Here is a 25,779-nt window from a genome sequence, read left to right on the forward strand (position 1 = left end):
GAGCCAAGCTGCATGGTGGCCTCTATGAATTGGGAGACTCCAGGCAGGAACACAACCTACTGACCCCTTGACTTCAGCCCTGGGACTCCTGACTTCCAGGGCTGAGAGGAGGTTTGCATTTGTGGTAATTTGTTGCAGCAGCCATAGGAAGTTAATGCATTGTATCTGTTCTTCACCTCCAAACCTTTGAAAAGTAACCCTGTTGTATCAGCCTTTTGTGTGCCCTAAATTCTAATGAGATGGTTTGTAGGAAATAACGGACACAAACGGTGGCAGAACACAAAGTTGGACAGAAGCAGTGTCTTCTGTGGTTCTGTAGTTTGGGTCTGTGAAGTTAGATTTCGGTCAGAGAGTGTGTGGTCTTGTTCAGCGTATACCTGGAGTACTTGTTCAGAGCTCCTGGGGGAGTGGTCTTTAACACTGTTAGCATTAAAACTTCAAGCACATCAGGGCCAGAGTTCCTGAGTCAGTGTTAGGTGACCTTTGAATAAGAGTTGGCATGTAGAATCTGCCCACTTTACTAGCATGAAGCAGCAATTTTTTTTTTTTTTTTTTTTTTTTTTTTAGATCGATCTCGTTCTGTCACCCAGACTGGAGTACAGTGGCTTGGCCTCGGCTCACTGCAACCTCCACCGCCTGTACTCAATTGATTCTCCTGCTTCAACCTCCAAATTGCATGATTTATTTTCCTGTTTCACATACTTAGTATGTGACAACTCTGCAAACTTTATCAATACAAATGACATGCCAGAACTTATGAGAATCCAGCATTTTCCCATGCAAATTAGTAGTGATATGGAATTCCTGGGCTGGTTTGGTTTTATAAGACGTAGGGGCGGATTCTTTGCCTAATTTCTGTGGAACTAACAATTGTTAATCACCCAGCAATCTTACCTCCCCTAACAGCTCAGGTGAGGGGGTTACCCCCGCTGTCATGATGAGAGGCAGGAGACTGAGGCTTAGATGAGCAGGTGACACATTACTGTCTAGTCCCACCCACCCCGTAGTTTCCTGCCATGGCTCAGCTATCTTCCTACGAGAAAGGACAGACACCCTGGTGCTGGGTAGAATTCCTTGTGAACCCCTTTGCATCCTCCAGGGAGTTCTGGCTTTACGGTGGTGGCTCATGGGGAGGCCTCTGGCCCACTGAGAAAGTGACTCATGTTGTAACATTACTGTCTCTCTGTCCGGCTGCTGTCGATTGGGTGATTTGTAAACAGACATTTATTGCTCACAGCTCTGGAGGCTGGAAAGTCCAAGGTCAAGGCAGTCCAAGGTCAAGGCACCTACACATCTGGTGTCCCAGGGCCTGTGGCATACAGACGGCAGCATCTCACAGGTTCTTGCGTGTCAGCAGGCATCTCGTTGGGACTCACATGGTGGAGGAGCAAGAGGGCACCTCCACCTCCCAACAAGGACACCAACCCCAGACCTGAGAGCAGGACCTCCCAAAGGTCCCACCTCTTAATGTATCCCATCGGAGATGGTTTCAGCATGAGGTTTTGGGGACATTCAGGCCAAAGCCATTACTCTGCCACGGTGTTAGAGCTGCATGGCATCATTACTGCAGCAGAGCCACAGCCTTCTCATGTGCATTTGCTGCAGGAGGAAGACGCAGGAGCCTGTGCAAATTGGGGTTCAGTGCAAGAAGCCGAGACCCTCTGGGAATCTTAGCAGGAGGAACTTAAGGCTTTGAGAACTGACACCTTAGGACTGTAGTTTTCTTCAGACTGTAAAAACCTTGGTGTGTGATAATACTGAACATTTCCTGAGCCCTGTGATCCTGTAAAACAGTGGTGGTTAAGACATTCCCCCTCCCCACAACTGCGCCCCCACTTTTACTGCAAGAAGCCCCTTCCTATGTGGCTTAGGCTGACTTGCAGATGACCATTTACCGAGGACAAGGCCAGACACAGGCCTTCAAACCCCCCATCTCTGCCTTATAAGTGATTAGCTAAACTGCCTGTTCGCACTAATCAATCACCTTCCACCTTGAAATGGTTCTTCGTGGTGCAGTTGCGCCTGGGGGGTGGACTTGTCTTTGACTGTTGCCTTCCACAGAGGACGGTTAGGGTGGGCAGGAAAGAATTCTCTGCTACAGGTCTGCATTCCAGGCTGTTTCCAGAAGTGGGAATTCTTGTGCCCTGGAGTCTGGGAATGGATTTCTAGTGTCCCAGCTTCAGGTGGAGTTGAACTTGAGTGAGGCAACCCACCACACCCATCTGGAGCCAGGAACTAGAGCCATTTTTAAAGTGGCAGTTTCTCCATAAGGTTACCCAAAAAATGCGCTCAGCACGTTTCTTTCTTTCTCATATGCATTTGGCCATCTAAAACGGGAATGGTGGCTTTTTCAAGTATGGATGTAGTTTTTTTTGTTTGTTTTTGTTTTTGAGACGGAGTCTTGCTCTGTCGCCCAGGCTGGAGTGCAGTGGCCGGATCTCAGCTCACTGCAAGCTCCGCCTCCCGGGTTTACGACATTCTCCTGCCTCAGCCTCCCGAGTAGCTGGGATTACAGGCACCCGCCACCTCGCCCGGCTAGTTTTTTTTTTTTTTTTTGTATTTTTTTTAGTAGAGACGGGGTTTCACCGTGTTAGCCAGGATGGTCTCGATCTCCTGACCTCGTGATGCGCCCGTCTCGGCCTCCCAAAGTGCTGGGATTACAGGCTTGAGCCACCGCGCCCGGCCGGATGTAGTTTTAAATTTTGAGTATTGTAAACCTTAATGTAGCTTCTTAAAATGTTTGCCTGATTATCTGGAGATTTACTAAACCTTTGGAGTGGTAATAATGAGTTGATCTATATGACTTTGCTTTCTATGATGCAATGAAAGTACTCTAATGAAAACCTCTGCAGTTGAGTCAGCAGGCGATTGGCCAAAACAAATTCTGCTTTTTGGGTTTCTTTAACCAAACAAGGGAGTAGAGTGTAGGCTGAAGTGGCAAATTCATTTCAGAGCACGCCAGAGCCCTCAGTGATTGAGCAGCCTTCTCAGGTGAACGTGTAATGTGCCGTGAGTCTTGGCAAGCCTGGCTACTGATGTGTGCACGCGACACCACAGAGCCACACCTAGGAAGATGTGGTTTCTGTAACAAGCTTTGGAAAACCAAAGTTCAACTTAATTATCCAACTTTGTTATGGAAAAAGCTTAGATCAGATGGCCAAAGACCTGATTGTTTCATGGTTGAGACATGGTTATAAAATTGCCCTTACTTGGTGCCAATCAGTGTTGGTCCACAGTGATACTCCTCCAACCTCACTGAATAGTTTGGAGACTGATATGAGACTGTGAAAATCTCCTTAAGGTGAAAAGGGCTCTGGGGCACCCGGGAATATCCGCACACCCGTGGCCGTTCCCCTATAAGGTGGAAAGGACGGCTGGGTCACGCGGGAGCATCCGCACACCCGTGGCCGTCCTCTTTAAGATGGAAAGGGCTGCTGGGGTGCCCTGCAATATCTGCACACCCGCGGCCATTGTGGCTGTCCCACTTTCTGCTCAGTCACCTCTGTGTTCCCGCATTCAGGCTTTGGGACACTCATGAACAGCTCGTCCCCTGGGCTGGTGAGGAAGGAGTGGGAGGTTGTTCTGAGGCTCTGTCACTGTCTGCCCTGTCATGAGCTGGGGAAGGCAGTGGCAGTGACCCTGGAGGAGTCTGGTCAGTGAGGGCTCCGGCAGGAAATGCTGAGGCTGGAGGTGGCTCTGCCAGTCATAACCAAATGTCTTCCCTCTTATTTCCATGATTCCTTCTAGTTCTGCACCTTGCACTGCAGAGTCTCTGTGTGTCTATAAATATACATGAGTTACGATACAGGTGTCTCTTTCCCCTCTGTCTGGGGCTGGGCCCAGGAAGTGAAGTGCAAGACCCCCTTACTGCTGGATGCCCACCAGCACGAGGCACTGCCTGCCCTGCTAACGAATGCCTCCAGCGGGGAGGCGGCGGTAGCACTGCCCCCATGGTTCATCCTTGGTGCATGGAGGAAAGTGTGTTCATGATTAAAACACAGCCCATCCTCTCAAAAGCAGGGTGACAACCACATTTACTTCTGGAATCTTAAAAAAGGGCCCGTCTCTTTGAGAGAAGAACGTAGCATGTATGTGTGTACCTCCTTTGTTTTTTTTGAGACAGTTTCCCTCTGTCACCCAGGCTGGAGTGCGGTGGTGTGATCTCACTGCAAGCTCCGCCTCCCAGGTTCATGCAATTCTCCAACCTCAGCCTCCAGCGTAGCTGGGACTACAGGCACCCGCCACCATGCCTGGCTAATTGTTTGTATTTTTAGTAGAGACGGGGTTTCACCGTGTTAGCCAGGATGGTCTCGGTTTCCTGACCTCGTGATCTGCCCACCTCGGCCTCCCAAAGTGCTGGGATTATAGGTGTGAGCCACCACGCCGGGCCGTATGTGAGTACCTCTTTACAAGTCTTGCCCGACCTTTGCATTTAAAAATTATTGAAAAACTTAAGGATGTAACTGACAAGAACTTTATAGGTTTCTCCAAGTAAAAATTTGGAAAAGTTAAGTGAACCCATAGTGTATTTTATTTCTATGAGTCCCACACTTGGATTTTTAAATGTGGGCAAAACATCTGTATGTTCTTCAGCCTGATTTCCGTGGAATCGTGAATGAAACGTGCTGAAGTTGCCATGCAGATTTTGTTATGTGGCGGTGACAAGTGGGGCTGGTCATTAAACAACTGGAGGGATCCCTGTCCTTTCTGTGCTCCCGTTGGACACTAGGCACCTGCTTGGGTGTTTTCTGTGTGTGTGGACAAGATGAGGACAGAATTTCCAGATTCACACGGTGGTATCTTCTCCCTTTTCTGTTAAAACGTGTCTTCTGCTGCTTCTACATAGACCAAGTGTTTCTTTCTCTTGCCTGTCTACATAAACGCTGTTTAACAAAAACCGTATTGCAGACATGTGAAGCTGAATTCCACATGATCAAGCAGATAGAGATGACTGAGTATACTGTTTTGTGGAAGGAAGGTTTAAAATGATTTTTAGCTTTTTCCCTGAAATAGGGAATAATTTTAACTTTTTCCCTGAGATAGGGAATAATGAAATGGGAAAATAATTAAATTTTCCCATTTAATTGTTAGATTATATTTAATTCATGTATTGCAAGGGAAAAAGGAACTAGATCACCCCATGTACCCAAATGAAAATTTAAAGGGTATGGGCGAGTTCATTTGAACTCCTTTAATTTGTTTTTGTTTGTTTGTTTTTGACAGTCTCACTCTGTTTCTCAGGCTGGGTGCAGTAGTACAATGACAGCTCATTGCAACCCCAACCTTCTAGGCTCAAGTGATTCTCCTGCCTCAGCCACCCCAACTGCTGGGATTTACAGGCGTTAACCACCACACACAGCTTATCACCTCTTGGAGACTAGCTTTGAGTTTGGGCATTCACTGAACTACATTTTGGTTAATTCTCAAAGTTTGTCACTGTTTATCTTTAATTTGCTAAAAATCTACATGTATTGTAAAATGCGTTATATGTCCTTAGCATTCATGGATTCCCTGTTATTGGGGCAGAGACGCAGAAGAGCAGAAGGCGTTCGGACATCATCAGGGTTGCAGTTGAGTGCTTGCCCCAAACACACTGGAGCTCTGGGCTCTGTGGCCCCACGGGGGTCCTCTGTCCACTGAGGGGGCCGGGTTACCTGGAAGGTCCCTCCAGCCTCTGCAATTTTGCCCTTTTCAGGTTAACATCTCATTGTTGTCCTGGACAGCACTGCCTTTCGTTCACTGACCCACGAGTGAACAGCTGGTCAGTGGCCAGTGCTGCTTCCTTCAGCTGGGAGGTGGTGATGTGATAACACTTCCGTGGAATTTGGTTCTTGGTGTATTAAGGGTTCAGTTGTACGTTTATTTTTTAATCTGCACCTCTGAATTGGTCTTTTGATTGCAAAGAGATTGCTTGTTGGATTTGTTTCTGAATATTTCGTGGATAACAGGAGAACCTTGCTTATCTGTGTGTTCATTTAATGTGTTTTTGCCAGGCATTTAAATGGGTGCATTAGCCCTTAGCCCACTTTCTGTGTGTGGTGGAGTCATTGAAATCATTTATGTGAAGTCTCTTCTATTAAGGCCAGAGGACGTGGAGTGGTGTCTCCATAAACTAGGGGGAAATGGCATTGTTCTGCCCTCCTCCCTGGGAACGCTGGTGTTTCCAGGTCTCTGAACTTGGCTCCCACACTGGGAGAGTGGCTGTGGCTTCTGGAGCCCGTTTTGTGCGGGACTGACTCCTTCACTTGCTTTATTCCCCACCATCTTTGCTGCTTTATGACGCAGGGATGAGGGAGTTGGGCCCAGGGGCCTTGCCTGTGCCTGAAGGGCCCGATGTAGAAACTCCTCATGGGAAGGATGTTCCTTGAGGGCAGCTTTTGGAGTCTTTTCCTACTTTTAACTGAGAAGCAGCTATTCACATGGTTCTATTCTGCTAGTGTGTTTCAAAATAATTGGTGTAGAGTTGCGAAGATGTCCGAGACACCCATGATCCACTCCGGGCCAGTGACAGGCAGTGTGCTCAGATGCATTCAGACCACATTCAGATGCCAAAGATTCTTGCTTGGTTATTCTCAAACTTATGAGAATCTAAAACGTGGGCCACGGTATGGATTTTCTCTTGAGCCCCCATGACTTTGCCTTGTATTTTGGGCATAAATGACTTCATCAAGGGGAAAGAATTTGAGGGAGGAGCCTCTGAGGCTAGCGGGGGCGGGGGGAAGAGGAGGGAAAAGGAGCTGTAGAGGGAAGAGCCAGGCTGGGGCTGGGGCATCTCCCCATGATGCTCCCCCACCCCTGGCGCGAGGCCCCAGGGACTGACTGATTTTCCCACAGGAAACGTGTATGATTGCGTGTCTGTTTTGTGGGCTGGCCATTTGGATTGGGGGAATGTCTGTGTTGTGATTCCTTATTGATTCGAAGGTTGAAAAGGTTTGTGCTCAATACAGGGGTCTCCTGGTGCGATGGGAAATGTGATCGCAGCCGCCTTCGGGGTGGGGAGAGCCCTTGAGGCCCTCAGTGGTGGCCAGTGTCGGCTTCGCTTCCCTGGGTGAGCTGCCCTCAGGGTGGGAAGGGAGGTCCTCGGTGGTGGCCGCTGTTGGCCTTCGCCTCCCTGGGTGAGTGCTGCTCCATCCCCGGCTCTCCGACTCCTTGCCTGGGCACCTTCCTCGTTGGAGGCCGTGATCCATCAACTTTGTCCACGCGTGTCCTGCAAACTAGTGCTGACTGCAGGTTCAGGAGTGGTCAGAGGAGGCCAGAGGAGGCCCTCGTGATGCGAAGCTAAACGTTGAATGATGGCGCTGCTGAGTGCATGAGCCGCGTCAGCCCAAGAGTCTGGGTAGGAGGGAACGGCGGGGTGGAGGGAAGACTGGACAGATGGGTGCTTTCCTCGGCCCCTGGGAGCACGGTCAGGTCCATGCTCAGACCCCCTGGTTTCTCCCACATTGCCATAAATAGCAAGGAAAGGACTCGGGGCATCCAGGGACCTCAGGGGTATAAGCTGTGTCCTTGCGTGGCCCCAGCTGTGGCCAGTGATGTTATTCTCTTTAACCTCAGGCTTATTTTTTATAAAAACACAAAGGGACAGAAGTAGTTCAAGGGCCTCTAAAGACTTACGTAATTGTTAATAGGCCTACTTTTATGCTTTCTTATGTATTAAGAGCAAATCATGAAACAAACTCATTTCTGTTTGAAGAAATCTTTACTGTTCTCATTTTTGTGGCAAGCAACATTGATTCTTTGCTTAGTGAGCATTAGTGCCCTCCTGCCCAGTGCGGTTGCCTGGCGTGTCCTCGCACACACCTCTGTCCATTGGTCTCCGTTCACCTTTCCGCCTAGAATTGTAGGAGGGGCGCTGGGATCTTAGGGCTAGAAAGAAACTCTGAAGACCACTTATGGGGCGGCTTTTAGTCAGGGCTCTCCAGAGAGACAGCCAGCCGGGTGTGCGTGTGTCTCCAGGGGGAGGCTTGCTGCAGGGGCTACAGAGTCCAAGAAGCCCCAGGACCCACAGCCTGCAAGCTAGAGTCCTGGGAGGGTGTGGCTTGAAGACTTGAGAAGCGGAGGGTGCAGATCCCACCCGGGTCTGAGGAGCTGAGACCCAGGAGCACGGGCGGCAGAAGACAGATGTCACCGGCCCATCAGCCACACAGGTGGAGTGAACCCAGTTTTCCCCGCCTTGCTGTTTTACTTGGGCCCTGGGTGGATAGGGTGGTGCCCCCCACACCGGCGAGGATGGGTCTCCACTCAGTCCAGAGGCAAACATGCATCTCACACAGAAATAATGCAGAGCCAGCCATTTGGGCACCCCGGGCACGCTCAGGTTGATGCACAAAACCAACGCCGCGCGTGGCCCTGAAGTCTGCGTGTTCGCATCACTCCACGCACATTGCTCAGTCATCGTCTCGGTGAGTTTGTAAGCTCATTGTGTGGTTCTGGGGCTCTTTGTCCCGGGTGGTGGTGGTGGTGATGACAGGCTCCCCACTGCCCCAGCTCAGGTATGGAAGGTGATGGCACCAACGGCTCCTTGTTTCTCAGACACTTGAGCGGGTGCTCTGTGCAACCAGTTCCACCTGCAGCAGCATCTGTTCCCTATGCCTATTCCATTCGGAGTGTGTGCCTCCCTTCTGTCGAGGGTGCAGCCTTCTTTCAGGGAAGAACTGTGTCCTGCTCGCCTGTATCTCCTGTGGTGTATCTCATGGCTGAATAAGTAGCTATAGTATACCTCGGTGGCTGAATGATAGGTTCATTGGAAGGAAAACTTGATACTTTTTTTTCTTTTTGGGATGGAGTTTCACACTCAACGCCCAGGCTGAAGTGCAATGGCATGATCTTGGCTCATTGCAAACTCTCCCTCCCGGGTTCGTGATTCTCCTCCCTCAGCCTCCCAAGTAACTGGGGCTACAGGCGTCTGCCACCATGCCTGGCTAATTTTCGTATTTTTCGTTAGAGACGGGGTTTCACCATGTTGGCCAGGCTAGTCTTAAACTCTTGACCTCAGGTGATGCACCCACCTCGGCCACCCAAAGTTCTGGGATTACGGCCATGAGCTACCACACCCAAGAACTTAATACCATTTTTTTTTAAAAAAATCATAATGGGCTTGTTAAATGCTTACGTTAGTGCTTATTTTTTAAAATGTTATCTGTGACCTTTCAGCTTTTCATAGCACTTCTCGTGTGAATATTTAAAAAAGGCCCTTTAGTCATGGGGGAGAAGCAGTTATCCCTTTCAGCAGAGGGAGATGGAGGAACAGGCCCTCGTGGGTCTGAGCATAGACAGTCACCCCGACCTTGGTGCTTGCTTAGGTCTGTTCTCTGTTCACCGTAGTGCATCCACTCTCATTGTCAGCTTAAAAATAAGCTTTTTCCTCTTTCTAATCAGAACAGTTAGTTTGTTAACCATCACGTTAAGGTATCGAGAATGATGGCTTTCAGGCCTCAGATATGACACAAGTAGTAAATGCAGCTGACCCTGAACAACATAGGTTTTGAGCTTCGAAGGATCACTTATGTTAAATATTTTCCAACCAAACCCTTACTGAAAAAACCTGGCTTTGTGGAGGGCCGACGTTTCCTACATGCGCTTCCATAGGGTGGCTGCGGGGTCCTGTGGATACGTAGATTTGGGTAAACTCGGGGGGTGTTCTGGAATCCATGTCCCTGTGTATACAGAGGGACAACTGCAGCTTTTTAAAAATTTGTGTCCTGCCTTGTCCTGAAAAGGCTCCAAGGTGGATGCAAAATTATTTCATTTTTTTGGTTTTCTTGGTGGGATATTGATGTTTATTCTTCAGTGTCTAAAATCCTGAGTGAACAGAGTTAGTGCTTCAGGAACAAAGCCAGTCTGGAAACACATATTGAGATATCCACCTTTCCTTCATGGTTTCACAAAAGGCCATGATCATATTTTATTCGGTTGAACTGTAGGAAACTGCCAATATTTGCTGTTTTTGGCGTACAAAATGGCAAGTTCGTACGATATTAAAAACAAAGGCTTCCTGGATGGGGAAAATAGGAATCGGTAAGAACCTGAAGTTGTCTGTCATGGCCTCTGAGTCACAGGTAAATAAACCTGCGTGAGGGGAAGTTGGCTGTACAGTATTTTCCTTCTGTTTTGAGACTGTCGGAAAAAGGCCAGTTCCATTGCGTTGGGTCCCTTTGCCTCACCTTTGCTGCAGAGGGGACTTGCCATTATTCCTCTTGTTTCCGTTGCCCAGGAGGCTGATGCCACATAGAAGACCTGCAGGTCGGTGGATGTGAAACAGGCAACGGACACGCTGTGCACCTTGGGACGCATCTGAGAAGTGCGTGCTTGCAGCAGGTCTGAGGTTGAGGGCGTGTTCCATGTCCTCTCTCTTCTCTGGCTTTGAAGGCCTTTGAAGTTGGTCCTGGAAAATGAAATTTAGTTAATGCTGATTTAAGCTCCAGGTCAAAGCTGGGGGGGCGAAGAGACCCGCCCTTCACTAGAGGTGTGAAGCATTGGGCCTTCCCATCAGGAGGCAGCAGGGACTCCAGAAAGCCCCACATGCCCTCCAGTTCCCTTATGTTGAAATTTTTTGTACTCGGCCATGCCGGGTCATTTTGGGAGGTAAATGGGGGGTTCACATGGGGGTGTGCAGTATTATTAGGTGTCAGGTGTGAGAGTTGAATTTGTAGAAGCTGTGCAGATAGGAAAGGGCCTGGCCGATTTAAATCCAAGGAGCCGATTTAACGCGAGGTCTGTGCTCTGCCTGGCTCCGTGTCTGACCGGTGTCTCCCAGTCTGCAACAGGACATTCACGTGACTTGGCGCCATTGTCCCACTCTGTGTAGACGTCTGAGGATCTGTGTGCGGCTGCTCTGTGAGCATGAGTTGTGATAATGAACTGAGAAACAGTGAACAAACCCTGAATTGGGTAGCACTGGTTCCACGGCCACTTCTGCCGTGGTTGGAGTCATTCATAATAAAGTGTGCTGGACTCCTATGCAGAGCTCTGAATTTCAGAGGCCCTTTAACTCGGCAGCTAACGAGCCGCTTCCTTCAGAAGACATTTGAGTCCCCTTTACCTGCCAGGGTGACCCTGGGAGCTTGAAGATGAGTGAGACAAGCCCTCCGTGTCTTATGGATTTTACTGTCCAGAGGAGAGACAGATGTGGATGGTGACGGAGGCCCTATCAGAGGTCAGCGCATGTCAGTTTTATTTCTTCAGCACTTGCTGTGTTCAGGCGGTGCCCCGGGCCATGTGCAGAGTATCTGGGGACCCTGCCCATGGCATCCCAGGCACAGCTAGCATCTGCGCCATCTTCATACTTGGTCTGAGTTTTGGGGAAGTACCGAGGATGGATTCTGCCTTTGCTGGAGAGAGTTGGAAGTCAGGGCAGCCCTCCACAAGATGATGATCGCCAGCTGATTCCTCAAGAAAGAGAGGTGGTCCCCACATGGGCAGAGCAGGGCAGCATGCGCAGACCTGGGTGTGGGGTCTGGGGCATGTGCATCTGAGTGGGGTCTACTGGGAGACAGCAAAGGTGAGGTGTGAAGGCAGTTGGAATTTACAGGACAAATTATCACTAAGGCCATGCTGGGAAAACATAAAATTGGGACTCTCTGGGGTAAACGTGGACTTAGGGTGACCCTGGGCGTGGGTGTTTTCAGGCTCTGAAGGCAGAAATTTAGGAAATTGGGGCAGAGCTGAGCCCCAGACGAGGATGAAGACCACCCTTGGGATGTTGAATGAGACAGGGGTGGAAACCCAGTGAATGTCCTAGGGTCAGTCCAGCAGGAAGGCAGCAGAGGAGACCGCTGTCCTCAAAGGCCTCGTGGGGCATGCCTCTCAAAGTGCTGGGATTACAGGCATGAGCCACTGCTCCCTGCCGATACTTTTAAAATTTCTAAGCTACTCTCTCTCATACCCACTCCCGTATTATTTTTTTTTTTAGACCAGGTTTATGGCTATATTTTTTCCAAGGAAATCAAACCAGTTACCTGTTTGAAGTACAAATAACACCGTGTTTAAAAACCGAAAATGCCAATTTGCATAGAAGTTTCCAAATACCCAGTTGGTTTGAGCCTTGCATTGCAGTGTCACTACCTGCTCTTAAATTTCTACACGATGTATAGATAGCGAGGCAGGGACGGCTCGTACATCTTCAGGTTTCGATTCTACTCACTTGGGCTATATTTTCATTTATTTTGGCACACCTGTGGGTGTGGCAAGCAATGCTAGGGTATTTATTTTGAAGCTTGTCCAATAACAGTTGGGAAGATTTTCACATTTTTAGAATTTTCATAGTAATAGTTATAATTTACAAAGAATTTAAAATTGTGTAGTCATTATTTTGCTTTTTTCTAGATGTGCCCCGAAACAGGGTTGCTAACTATCATTCTACATCACAGGATTCAGAACAGTACCCTTTTGGAGCAGATGCCTGTAATCGAGGAATTCCGCCTAGTCGGTTCACTTTAAACGTGTTTAAAAGGTTTTCTTTATCCTGGTTGGCACCTGTGGCTACAGTTTGTTTTCACTGCTGAGGAATATTCCATGATGGAAACCGTAATTCATCTGTTTTTCATATCGGTGGACATTTGGATTATTTTGGGAGGGTGTTTATGTCTATTCAGCCTTCATTGTTTCAGGATTTTTTGTAGAAGATAATGTAACAGTGTAACATCCTCTGCTACGGAGCCAACACGAACCCTGATGACAGCCACACAGACTCACGCACAGACTCTCAGGCCTTGTTACCAACGCATAGAACCATTTTCTTAAGTTGAAACACAGTAGCAGAACCTGAAGCCATGTGAACGGGTCCTCCAATCTTACACTTGGAATTCACTTTTTATTACTATGTCTGCCAATTAGGAAGCATATCAATTATACAGAAAACTGAGAATGTAAAATTATATGTTTATAACAGAAAAAAAACTTATTTAATACCCCAGAACACATGACTATGTTTTTCCCTCATACCCCACCACTGTTTTCTTTGCTTGAAATGTGAAATGACACTTGAATGCGGTTTTCTAGCGACTGTTAGACTGGCATAGTTCTTCAGAGACAGAGGATGTAAAGCACATGGAGAATTTCTGTTTGTGGAATGTGATTTCCCGGTCACCTCATTCAGGCTGCCGCCGCCTTCCCCTCTGGCTGCCTGCACCGTGGGACGTCTGAGGAGGTCCCTGTTTCATCCTCTGGAAATTCTGAAAAGGAAGGAGAGGAGGGCGTGCAGGGTGTGGTACCTTTGTGTTGGTCCTTTGAGCTTTTATTTGGAGTCTGGGCTACCTTGGTGGTTCCTGCCTTTATGTCCCTAGCTCGTGGCTTCGTCCTTGTGTCTAACTCACAGGCAGACAGATGGAAAGGGAAGTTATATTCAGCCAACAGTTTGATCTTATTCTGAAGGCTCAAATCGACTGGGTATTTGGAGACTTGTGTGCAAATTGGCATTTTTGGTTTTTAAACACGATGTCTTATTTGTACTTCAAATGGGTAACTGATTCTCTTGGAAAAAATATAGCCATAAAGATGGTTCTTTTAAAAAAAAAAAAAGGAGTGGGTGTGAGAGAGTGGCATAGAAATTACACCAGTAATGGTTGTGCGTGGTGGCTTACGCCTGTAATTCTAGCACTTTGAGAGGAGGAGGCAGATGGATCCCCTGAGGTTAGCAGTTCCAGACCAGCCTGGTCAACATGGTGAAACCCCGTCTCTACTGAAAATATGAAAATTAGCCAGGCATGGTGACAGGCACCTGTAATCCCAGCTACTTGGGAGGCTGAGGCAGGAGAATCACTTGTACCCGGGAGGCAGAGGTTGCAGTGAGCAGAGATTGCACCACTGCACTCCACCCTGGGCGACGTTCAGAAACTCCATCTCAAAATAGAAAGAAAAAAAAAAAAAACACCCCGGTAACGGAAACCTGACTGCGTCATCTGTGATGGAGATGGCGGATTATTTGATTTTTAGTGACAGGATGAATTGGATATGTTTGCAGTATTGATCTTGACAAGGGAAATGGTGAGAACCAAATGTGCCGCCCAGCTTGGGCCTTGCCGTTGGCAGAAGACCCTGGCGGGCAACAGACTGGAGACTCGGAGACCAAGGAGAGAATTCTCACGCTGTGATGCTGGTGCAGTGTGTGCTTCTGGACTCCTGCTGGAGGGAGCGGCCCCTTTGCCTTGCAGGCTTTGGTGTAATGGAGACCTTAGGACCTGCCCCTCCTGGCACACCTGTGGGTGTGGCGAGCAGTGCCAGGGCTGAGGCACAGTTGGTGAGCCCGGAACGTGGAGGGGGAGAGGCTGTACACGCCGGCAGGCGTCTGCTCCAGCAGCCGGGGGTTTCCGCAAGGGGGCGGGGCGTTGGTTTTCCTCCTTGAATTTGGGTAGGGAGGGTGTCCTGGGGTGTTGTGTCTGCACTTGTGTTGCTCTGAGGTCAAGTTGTGGCCTCGAGTCCCTATCCCTCTGCCAAAGTGAGGGTTTGCCCATTTTCAGGTCAGATTTCCCTTGGGTCCGGGTCTCTAGGAGTGGGGCGCATTCCAAGGGGGCGTGAGCACGGTGGACGCGCCTGGGCCTCTTCCTTTCCCCCCAGCTCCTGGGCTGTGTGTGAAGAGCTGCCCAGCGGAATCGCTCTCCTGCCTGGTGTTTCATTCACCAGAAATCGTTCTCACTGTGGACTCTTGAGTCAAATGTAATCCAGGAATGGAACGTGCTGTTGCTGAATGCCACACACAGCATCAGGAGCTTAGTTGGGGATTATATGATCTTACCCCACACCTTAAAAGTAAAGACTATAGTTGTCAGGCCTCTGAACCCAAGCCAAGCCATCGCGTCCCCTGTGACTTGCACGTATATACGCCCAGATGGCCTGAAGTAACTGAAGAATCACAAAAGTGCAAATGCCCTGCCTGGACTTAACTGATAATATTTTACCAGAAATAAGTGAAAACGGCCGGTCCTTGCTTAAGCGATGATTTTTGTGTGTGCGTGAAATTCCTTTTCCTGGCTCATCCTGGCTCAAAAGGCTTCCCCACTGAGCACCTTGTGACCCCCACTCCTGCCCGCCAGAGAACCCCCCTTTGACTGTAATTTTCCTTTACCTATCCAAATCCTATAAAATGGCCCCACACTTACCTCCCTTCGCTGACTCTTTTCAGACTCAGCGCGCCTGCACCCAGGTGAAATAAACAGCCATGTTGCCCTCACAAAGCCTGTTTGGTGGTCTCTTCACACGGACGTGCATGACAATAGTTAAGGGGATACTGAAGTCTTTAGCAGCTCCAAGAACTTTTTCAGTTTGTGTCAGGACATTTTAGGCAGAAGGAAAAGCTTGCTCAGGCAATCTTATAGAAATGTTTGGTGCAGCGCCATTAACTCGTGGAATAAATGTGTAACTTTCCATGGCGGCCCTCTGGAAAGAGATGCACTTTGAGTGCACCCTGGTCTGCTCGCTACAAGAATCGGCCGTGTCACCCCGCTTTCTGTGGGTCTGCAGGTGTGCGTGGTCCATTGCTCTCCACTGTGGCCATGGAAGGGAAGATGATCTGGAATGCTGGCGACACTTATCGGTGTGTGTTGATGTGTGCTGCTTTCCACAGGGGAGAACATTTCTGTTTAATAAATATCTCATCACGATGATGACTGCAAGATATTTGAGCCTCATTCAAGAGTGTTTCTGGGTTCCTTCTGTTTTTAATCTGCTTTCTAGCACTAAGCAAGTGAAGACATGGAAAGTAAAAACCCATCGAACTTGTAGAGACATGGTGTTGTGTAGGAGCAGACTGTAGCCTCTGGCTCTTTTTAAAGATTGTAGTAAACCTCTTACCTGGGATGGCCAGGGTGTAAATTATCTTGTTTAATCGAAATGTGAATGAGTCAAAGCTGACGCCTGCATTGTTGATGAAATACCAGATTTTAAGGGAACATGTCAATGTACCATAAGATACCAGCAAAGTTCCTCAATGAGGTTCGGCGCGGGCTTGGAGGAGCTGAGCCTTAGGTCACCAGGGTCGTCTCTGGGAGCAGATGCTCAGTGTGGGCATTAGTCACTTAGCCTTTCCAGAGCCGAGGAACAGCTCGCTGTGGTGGTTTTAGAAACCTGTATTTTGAGTCAGTTTGTCCCACTTGACTAGAAGTTGCCGCTCAATTTCAGACCTTTGCCTCCACCGTGCGCTCGTTTTCTTGTCCCCTGATAACTGCCTCGGTTGCCTCAGCCTGACATTCGAGCCTCGTCGTTCATGGACACAGGCTCCGTGGTGGGGCAAAGGCCGCGACTCCGGCTTGCACAGTTCCGTGCCTCTCACCATGGTTTATCACATCACTCCCGGGATCTCCCGTTTAGAGGAAGAGTGTCCCTTTCCTGCAGGCCCTGTGTGGTGTGGAAACCACCCCTACCTACCTTTCTCTTCTTTGAACTGTACCGTGAAGCTATTTCTGTTCTAGTCAACCGTCAGAATTTAAGGAACAGTGATTCATGTAACTTATCACACGCTTCTCAGCAGTTCTTTATGAATTTCATTCTGTTGTGAAATTATTGCAGTTTTCATGGCTATGCTGGTCTCACGTTGTGGCCCTTGGTAACTACCTTGAAATGAATTGCCTTCCCCATTGTGTGTAAAGGTTGTGCCTGGGAGCTGTTGAGGCCTCACCTTGGGGAGGTGGCTTTGCTCTCCTGACAAGAGGAAGAATCTTATTTAGAGCATTTCTAATGTGGTTTTTGCTTCCAGACAGAATTACTTTTTTCACAGAGACGGCCACTAAAGTCATAAATTATGCTCAGGATGGACACACGGGTCAGCTGACAGAGTGGAGTCCAGAACAGACCCAAAGACGCAAAAGCAGTTCAGTAGAATTTGAGTCTTTTCAACAAATGGTGCTGGAATTATGGGACAGCTGTATGCAAAAGAGTGAAAACAGGGAGAAATTCCTGTATGAAAATTAAGGTGGACCATAGCCCTGAATGTAAAATACCAAATTACAAAACCTGTAGAAGAAATGGAAATTGTCAAGACCTAGGGCGAGAGCTCTTAACCATGATACCATGATCCATAATCAAGGAAGAAAACAAGTAAGTAAGACTCATCAAAATTAAACTTCTAATATAAAAGACACCCCTAGGGAATTGAAGAGACACATTTTCGATAGATGGGGAGAAGATGTCTATGAACCATGCAGCCGGCAAAGGACTCGTATCCAGAATGCACAGGACTCCCACGGCTCATGACAGAGAACAAACCACCTGACTTAAAAGCGGGAAGAGACCTGAACAGATGCTTCACTGAGAAGGATGGGAGGATGGCCTGAAAGCATCTGAAATGACCTTCAGCGTGACTGGTTGCACCGAGATGTGCACCAAAGCCGCAGTGAATTTGTTCACACCCCTGCTGGAGCGCCTGACTAAGGTCTTCCGACAGCCCCAGGTGCTGGTGAGGACAGGCAGTCGAGACTCCTGTGCGATGCTGGGGTTCAGCACGGTGCAGACAACTTGGCGGTTTCTTATAAAACTGAACTCACACAAACGTGGGGCCCGGTGACCCCACTCCTGGGTATTTACCCTAGAGAAACAGAAGCTGATGTTTAAGAAAAATTGTGCCCAGATGTTAATAGCGCTGTCTGTAGTTGCCCAAAACAGGTTACAATGTGCTACAGCCATACGTGGAATAATAAACATCCAGCAGCCCCGAGGCCTGGCTGTTGATCACAGGACACCCTGGGTGCACCTCCAAGCACGATGCCCAGGAAATCGTGATTTTGCGAGTGTTTTGCCACAACACTTGCAAAAGACAGACTCGGAGGATGGGAGAACACAGAGACGGTGGTTGCTGGGAATGGGACGGTATGCTTATGAGGCCCCGTGAGTGGGTTTGGGGCTGCTGGACTGTTCTGCTTGTGTGATGGTGATTATGAGAATATTTGTGCCGAAATTCACAGAACTGAACACTGTCCGCTTTACAGTAATTTTTAAAAAGAGTTAATATGCTCATTTTCAGTACTGTTTTTAATGGAAGATGGAGTTTGCAGACAATTCGTTAGGGCAAGCCTGTCTCAGGAGTTTGTAGACGATTCGTTAGGGGCCTGTCTCAGGGCCCTTGGGTTGGGTTGAGTTGGGCTGGGTTGGTTTGGGTTGGGTTGGGCTGGGATGGGTTGGGTTGGAAAAGCCTTCCCTATTGCAGGCAGTAGCATGGGGCATGGAAAGGATATCGCCAAGGAAACACGGAGAATCCTTTGAGGAAGCATGTGTATTTCTAACTTGCTATAAGATAGAATGGGAATTTGTAATGGTTTTGTTTTCTAGAGTCTTGGTAGAATAGGGAAGACAGTGTAATAAAAGCTAATTTTGAAATGAAGAATTTTAAAGATTTTCAACAGAAATAGCTCTAGGAAGTCACCCTGGAAATGTTTTTAAAGATGTTCAGTAGCAATAGCTCTAGGAAGAGTCACTCTGGAGTTGCTTCTTGAGCATTGCTTTTCTGGCTGTATCTTCCGACTTTCATTTTTAAGTTTTGCTGTGAGTTGGGGATGTGTGGGAATAGCCATTCCCAGGTGTTGGGTAGGAGTGGCCCTGCAGGAGGGTGCATGTGCCCCAAGGCCTGGGGCACTGTTTCAACCTAGCATGGAACATAGGAACTCTTGTCAGTGGCTGGAGTAAGAGTACCCGCCTGGAAGGCTGGGGAGCCCTGGGGTGGTCTGGGTACTGTCCTCCCTGCCTGCAGGATAGCAGCTGGAGGAGCTTGAAGGCTGCCTGCCTCATGGCTGTCAGTGCAGCAGCCCTTCCTGGCCCTGGAGCAAGCTTTTGGTCCATGAGTCTCTGCACCGGGACTTGCCTCCTGGGACCTCTGCCACTGTCTTGAGGGCCCTGGTGCCCAAGCCTCAGGCAGCTGCGACCCCAGATTCGGTTGCTTTCCCTGCCATCTCATTCCAGCACGAGTGCTCACCCCACTCAATGCAGAGCCTCAGGTTCCCTCAAGATCCCCAGAGATGGAATCTCCCAATTTAACAAGATAGTTGGTGACAAGATTTGAGCGGCACTGATTTAACTCAGCTCCCAGAGTTTAAGTTCTCAAGACACAGTCCTGCTCCTTCCCTGGCCTCATCCTGTGTAGCTGGTGTGGATGCGGGGTTTCCGGAGGGTGGGGCTGAGGCAGGTCAGCAGCAGGGGGATGGCTCATTATTGATCGCTCAATACCTTGAGGATAACTAGGATTAATGACCTTTATAGGGTTGTAGGTTTGGGGTATATACATACATACATATATATGTATATATATATACACACATACATATATATGTATATATATATACACACACACATATATATATGTGTGTATATATACACACACACACACATACATACATATATATATACACACACATACATATATATATATATATTTTAAACGAATTGGCTTTCACGTGGGGCAGCCTACAGCAGTGTGGCCTCACCAGGTGCCCAGCAAAACACCTGCTGACACTGTTACTGTGTGTGTTCCCGTCATCCCACGAGGTGGACACGGTTATCACCACATTTTTCTGACATGAAACTTGGAGAGGAGAGGGTTTAGGAAACTCCTGAAGCCACATTGTCAGCGGGACCCGGGTGGTCTGGCCTTACATCCTGCACTGTTTGCCCCTCGCCACGCTGTCAGCAGACCTGGGTGGTCTGGCCTTAGAACTCCCGCTGACCGCCCCTCCCTGCCACGTTGTGGGGTTTTTCCTGCTTCTGGGCAGCATTTGATAGCTTGTGAAACAAGACCAAGACTTGCTATGAGTGGATATGCCATTATCTGAGATCCAGAACCTTTCCTGGACCTGGCATTGCCGACGTCACATAAGGGGAGGTAAAAACGTTTTCTTTGTGGTCATTGGGGCTCCTGAAATGGTGTTTTTCCCAGTGAGAACTGACTCACAAAAATCTGTTAACTCAATACTATGTGAACAGGAAGAGGTGTGTTGGGCTCTAGTTAAATGTCTCAGAGCCACAGAAGTAAGTGAGGGCACCTTCCGAGCACAGCCTCCCGGAGGGGAGGCCAAGGACGTTTGTCTGGAGGGTTTGCCATGAAGCAGGACCCGGACAGGGCTAGTCTGCCTGGAGAGGCCTCTGCCATGATATAAGTTAGTTGAAGTAGTTGAGGGGTGGTGGCGTGAGGTCGGTGGTCCCCGAAAAAGCCCCTAGTAAGGCCGGTTTCCGTGGGATAGAAAACTACCGTTCAGTGGCTGTAATCCTGGCTTCACGGGTCTGATGTACAATCCTGCACTTGGGTACTTGGATCCCAACCAGGTCAGATGGTTGTATCTTGGAGCAGCGTTTGTGTCAGTAGAGAGCAGAGTGGTGGTTCCCAGAGGCTGGGAAAGGACAGAGGTGAGGCCCCTGAAGGATGCTGGTCTTCCTGGTTTAGGGGTTTGGGGCTCAGCCACCTTCCTGTGTCCGTGTAAATTATACCCAGGATGATTTTCGCTCGCCCCACTTTAGTGAAGCATTGGAGCTTCAGGATGTGCGTGCCCACGTCACCTGGGCCGTGATCCTGGAGTTGGGTGAGACTGATTCCCGGGTTTATAGAATTACTCTGGGATTATTAAAAACAGAAGCACTTGAGGCATTCATAATGCTATTTCCTGAACGTAATTTATGTGCAGTTCTTCAGAAACATTTCTCTGAGGAAGCATCTATAATTTTTGTTTTCTGCCACTCAGTGCTAGAAAGAATTGTGCAACACTCAAGTGAGTGGCATTATTCCCCTCCCTCCACCATGCAAGCAAGATTAAAGGTACCTCTGGCCCCCCTCAGTCTTCTCACCTGCAGGGCGCCTGGCGTGGCAGTGTGCTGCCTTCCGTCTTCTTTTTGGGGAGAATTAGTTGTTTTTGTGTGTACTGCTCAGCTCAGCCTGGTGGGGTTGTGTGGGTGAGGAGCTTGGTTGCTAGGTGACCCTCCCAGGCCTGCCTCCCACCTCCCTAGGCCTTGTTCTAAACTGACAGATAACCAGTGTGTTTTGGAAGAGGAGAGCAGCAGGGCAGGAGAGAGTTTATTCAGACTTTCTCCTTGCTCTGATGTTTGAGCCCTCATCCAGCCTGGGCCCTTCTACAGAGCTGCCTTTGTGTGTTGCAAACCACTCCCTCCCAGTAACCGTGCTTTTAGAGGTTTGGAAATGTGAATTAACTCATGTTCAATTTAAAGTGTACTATTAAATTTTCATGTTGAAACTGATGTATTTTATGGCCTTTATTAGATTTCTCTTGATTTTTTTTCCCCATATGAGACATTGCATCTTAAGGGAGACAGACTGGTGTTGGCCCCCTTTCCTAAGGATGGAAGTGAATTCTGAAAGCCCTTTATGTAGGCAGCGAAATAATCAGGGAACCGTTATTATAGCTATGCCTGTCCATGTAAAGTGAGCACGACTCATAAGCAGGAAAAAAATGCAGCCCGGGGGCAAGGTGAGCCCTAATGCTGCCTGTGCCTAGCCTCCCTGCCATGAGGAACAGAAGTGCAAGCTCAGGTGGTTGAGTCAGCCTCCAAGCCCAGCCTGCGCCCCCCTCACATCCCTCTGCATCTGCAGGGGCACAGGCCATGCTGCCACCCCTCGCTCAGTGCCAGGGCTGATGCATCAGGAACGGGGGTGCTGTCCGCCCCTTGCTCGGTGCCAGGGATGATCTGTCAGGATCCCTTGTGCTCATCTGGTCCTCACGTCTTCATCACCAGCCTCCTGCTGGTAACGGGCTTGTTATTACCTTGGTATGTGTTGTGGGGTGGTGCTCAGTCCTCCGAGGGAGGGAATTGGCCCTCAGCCGATTCACATTCAACAGGACCGGGGAATGGGTTCTTGTTCCATGTCCTGGATCCCAAGAAGCCCTTGTCCTGGATCCTGTAATGCCCGGGGTCTTCCTGAGAAACGCTGGTGCCACTGGAGCACAGCCCGGGCCCCTCCAGTTTCTCTGCTTTGTAACTGCACTTGTGTTTAGCAGGTCTTCCAGGACTTAGACGCTGCTTGGTGTGAGCCAGGTTTTGTGTGGAAAGAGGACAGGTCCGAGCCGACAACCAACCAGCCCAGAACCATCTTTTATGCTTCCAGATTCTGTGGCCAAAAACTTACCCGTGGACGTTGAGGGTGATGCATTTCTGCTCCAAGACGTCTGTGGACTCAGCTGGAGGGATGGAAAGGATGTGGAGCCTCTTCACTCCTGGCCTGGCCTTGGACCTGCTGTGCAGCCTCTCAGTGGCACCAGGGCCCCCTTGTGTCACAGCAGTCTCGGGTTCGTGGCACTGCCTCAGGATGTCCCAGGCTTCATGATGTCCAGGCTCCCCTGGCATGGCGACTTCAGGTGGGTGGCACTGCTCTGACGGACGTCCCAGGCTTCATGATGGTAGGGCCTCCTTGTGCCATGGTGGCCTCAGGATGGTGGCACTGCCCCAGGGTGTCCTAGGCTCCAAGGCCAGTGTTCCATCCAGCGAAGGGAAGTTGTACTGTAAGGTCTAGTCTCGGAAGGTTCCTGGGGTCCTATCCTTCAGAGTGGTCCTACACTCACCACAAATCAAGCCAGGGGAGGCCCTGCCAGAATTTGCAGCTGTGTTTCAGGTGGTTCCACAAGGCCTCTTTTATTTTGGCCTAGTCAGGTATATAATTCTTTTTCTCTTTGGTTTTATTGAGACAGGCAAAAAAAACCTTTTTGTTGCCCAGGCAGTGGTGTGAGCACAGCTTACTACAGTCTCAACCTCCCAGGCTCGAGCGATCCTCCTGCCTCAGTCTCCTGAGTAGCCAGGACCCACAGGCACATGTCCCACATGTCCCCATGCCTGACTTACTTTTGTATTTTTTGTAGAGATGGAATTTTGCAATGTTGCCCAGGCTGGACTCGAACTCCTGGACTTAAGCAGTCCAGCTGCCTCAGCCTCCCAAAGTACTGAGATCACAAGCATGAGCCACCGTGCCTGGCCAAGTGTGTTTCTAATTTCAAAATTAAGAGGACCCCCAGCCAGTTAATTACGTCTCTTTTGGAGCATGCTGCTTATAGTACACCAGGAAAAATCATCCAGAACTTGGAAAGGGGGCTGGACAGACACAGCCCTTTGAGGTTGTCTGAGAAACCCCTGGGGTCTTTAACCATCTGGAGGGATGTACCATGTCAGACTCACTGTTGTCGACGGGCCGAAGCCCAGGTTTCATGAGGTTATGTGTCGGCTTGTAGTACTTTCTCTGGCAGAGATGCGAGTGACTTCTGCTCACTGAGAGGCTCAACTCAGAGACTTCATGGCCTGAGGGACGGCAGGCTGTTTGAGCTGATCGAGCAATCTCGCGCTACCCTTATTTTCTGAAACGCCTATGAGTGACTTCTCACATGGTCTTTGAAGAGGCTTCATGCCCGCGCTCCTTGGTAATGATCGAATGCTTTTTTTGACCCCTCGTCCCCTTTCTTTGGGATGTTCCGGTCTCAGTTCTCATGTGTTCTGCTTCTACGGGAATTTCTGAAGCTGCTGAATGTAGAAAGCACTGAGGAGGCTGCGCTCCCACCCCTGTGAGCCTTCCAGGCATCATCCTCTCCCCTTGGCGAGGCGGCGTCCATGGCACACCGAGGAGGCTGTGCTCCTGTCCCCCGTGAGCTTTCCAGGCGTCCTCGTCTCCCCTCCAAGGGGGACAGGAGGAACCTTTCAAACCCTTCTTAAACTTGTTTTCATGTCTTTGTTTTAACAGATTTCTTTGTATCTTCTCCCTTATCCAGAAGTGAGGGTGAACGCTGAGTTATTCACGGGAGTCAAGAAACCACACGCAGCCCAAAGTGACGTTTGTTTCCCTGAAATGATTTGTGTGTGTTCACCTTAAAATGCAACTCAGTAAAACAGGTGTGTTTTGAGAAATAACTTTAAATTACCCAGGTAAAAATGTGACAGTTAAATTTCATCATCTGTGCGGGTGTCCAGAGCCCCCTTCTGTGATGGCGTGTGAGTTTGTGACTTGTGGTTATTTTTGAAGAAAGAAAATCTGTTGCTGAGGACTTCAGAGGGTGTGCTGGGATTGTGTAGGGTGGACATCGGGGACTTCAGTGTGTGGCTTCCTTGAAGAGGTTCAAATTAAGGCTGAGAGTCCCTACTCCAAAATGCTCGAAACCTGAAACATTCCGAACTTCCTCATGACACTCGAAGGAAATACTCTTCGGAGCACTTTGGATTTCAGGCTGGGGATGCTCAACTGGAAAGTGAAACATTGCAAGACCCTTCTGGCCCCAGGAGCTTGGATAAGGTCATGAAGGGGGCCTGTGCCGGGTGTCCCTGGAGTGTGAGGCAGCCTGGGCTCGCTGAACTGGTTTTTGTAGGAGCCACAGAAGGGAAAGAGGGTCAAAGTGGCCACGTCTGGCTCCTGAGAAGGCTGGACCAGAAGGAGGTGGGCACGGAGGGCAGCAGTTGAGTCCCCAGCGTCCGGGGCTCCTGTCCCTGGTGGAGTTGAGAGCCTCCTCTAGTTGTGGCCTCTCCCCTGTCGGCAGCCACTGAGGCCTGAAGGGAGAGGAGGGGGCTGAGGAGAGGAGGAAGGATAGGCCTGCTTCTGGAGAGGGCCAACATCGGCCTGTGCTAGCCTCGTTTGTTACTCCTGCGTCCAGGGTGCACGGCCGTGCCTCGTGGTGTAGCAGTTCCCGGAATGCACAGCTTTCTTGTCTGCAGTAACAGCTTTGTCTCCGACCCTTGGAGGCAAGTTACCTTTTTCCCCAGTGAAAAGAGGTAGAAAATCTTATAGAAATGCATTTGCTCTAATGTCTATTTTCCGATAAGACATGGTCGCTTAGGTTAAATCTTTGGGAGGTCAAGGCAGGAGGATCACTTGAGGCCAAGGGGTTCAAGACCAGCCTGGACAGCATAGCAAGACCACATCTGTATAACAGAAAAATTAGCTGAGTGTGGTGGTGCGTGCCTGTGGTCCCTGCTACTCTGGAGGCTGAGGTGGGAAGATCACTTAAGGTTACAGTGAGCTGCGATTGCTCCACTATACTCCAATCTTGGTGACAGAGCCAAGACCCTGTCTCAGAAAGAAAAGTTAAAAAAAAAAATCCAGAAATGTCATTTTCTTCTTAAATCATCCGAAAAGAAAAATCGTTTTTTTCTAAGAATGTAAAGGGAAACTGATACGATTCTTTCCTTGCATTGTTTCTCCTTTTCAAATATTTACAGTAGTCCGTCCACATCGTCTCTCAATCTCATTACAAAGCAGCAGGTGTCTTTGAGGTTAGTGGTGTTTCTCTGTGTCGCACCTTGGAGAACAGCCAGCATGAAACCTCTTACCACAATCGTGCGCATCGTTTGTAGTCCCAATTAAAATCCTCTCCAGAGATGCCTGTGCTGCTTATTATAGCAGAACTTTGGTTGTGCTGAAATGTGCATTCAGCTAATGGTTTTAAGTTCATATCTGAGATGATGTTGTATAATTCATGAAGCATATGGGATCAGTAATGATTGAAGATAATTCTGGCTGATGTCATTTAGAGGATATTTTTCACTTCAAGTTAAAGTTTCCTTCGCGATAGTCATTTTGGGATTCATTTAACTATGTGCTTTATTTCATAGCTCAAATTTTCATTTGTCATTTCATAACATAGGATTTTGAAAGCAGATTTGGAAAATATTTCTAACAAAATGTTTGCTTATGACGTCCTAAGGAACAGCACTCAGAATTGCTACTAACTGTGGTACATTTTAAGGCTGATGATAGAAGTCACTTGAACGGGAAGTGGTGCTTTGTGAGGCAGATGGGGTTTGAACCCTGGCCCTCCTGATACACCAGTCCTGACCCTGGCCTTCTCTCCTCTACACTGGGAGATGAGAAGGTGCCAGTATCCACCT

At 48.9% G+C, this 25,779-nt stretch overlaps 1 long non-coding RNA gene across 5 annotated transcripts in view; it reads left to right on the top strand.

Moving 5' to 3' along the window:
* Positions 1–25,779, top strand: part of LOC135970060 (uncharacterized) — a 122,243-nt gene that overhangs the window by 68,063 nt on the left and 28,401 nt on the right. For 3 of the 5 annotated variants that reach the window (XR_010585503.2, XR_010585501.2, XR_010585502.2), the window contains exons 2-3: positions 22,028–22,277; positions 23,673–23,793. The exons of 1 other annotated variant lie outside the window; for it this stretch is intronic. This is a non-coding gene — a long non-coding RNA (uncharacterized lncRNA). Of the gene's footprint in view, positions 1–22,027; positions 22,278–23,644; positions 23,794–25,779 lie in introns of all 5 variants that reach the window. One more of the 5 variants, XR_012433181.1, reaches the window with a different exon arrangement.

This window comes from Macaca fascicularis, chromosome 3 (assembly GCF_037993035.2).
Source record: "Macaca fascicularis isolate 582-1 chromosome 3, T2T-MFA8v1.1".
Taxonomy (NCBI): domain Eukaryota; kingdom Metazoa; phylum Chordata; class Mammalia; order Primates; family Cercopithecidae; genus Macaca; species Macaca fascicularis.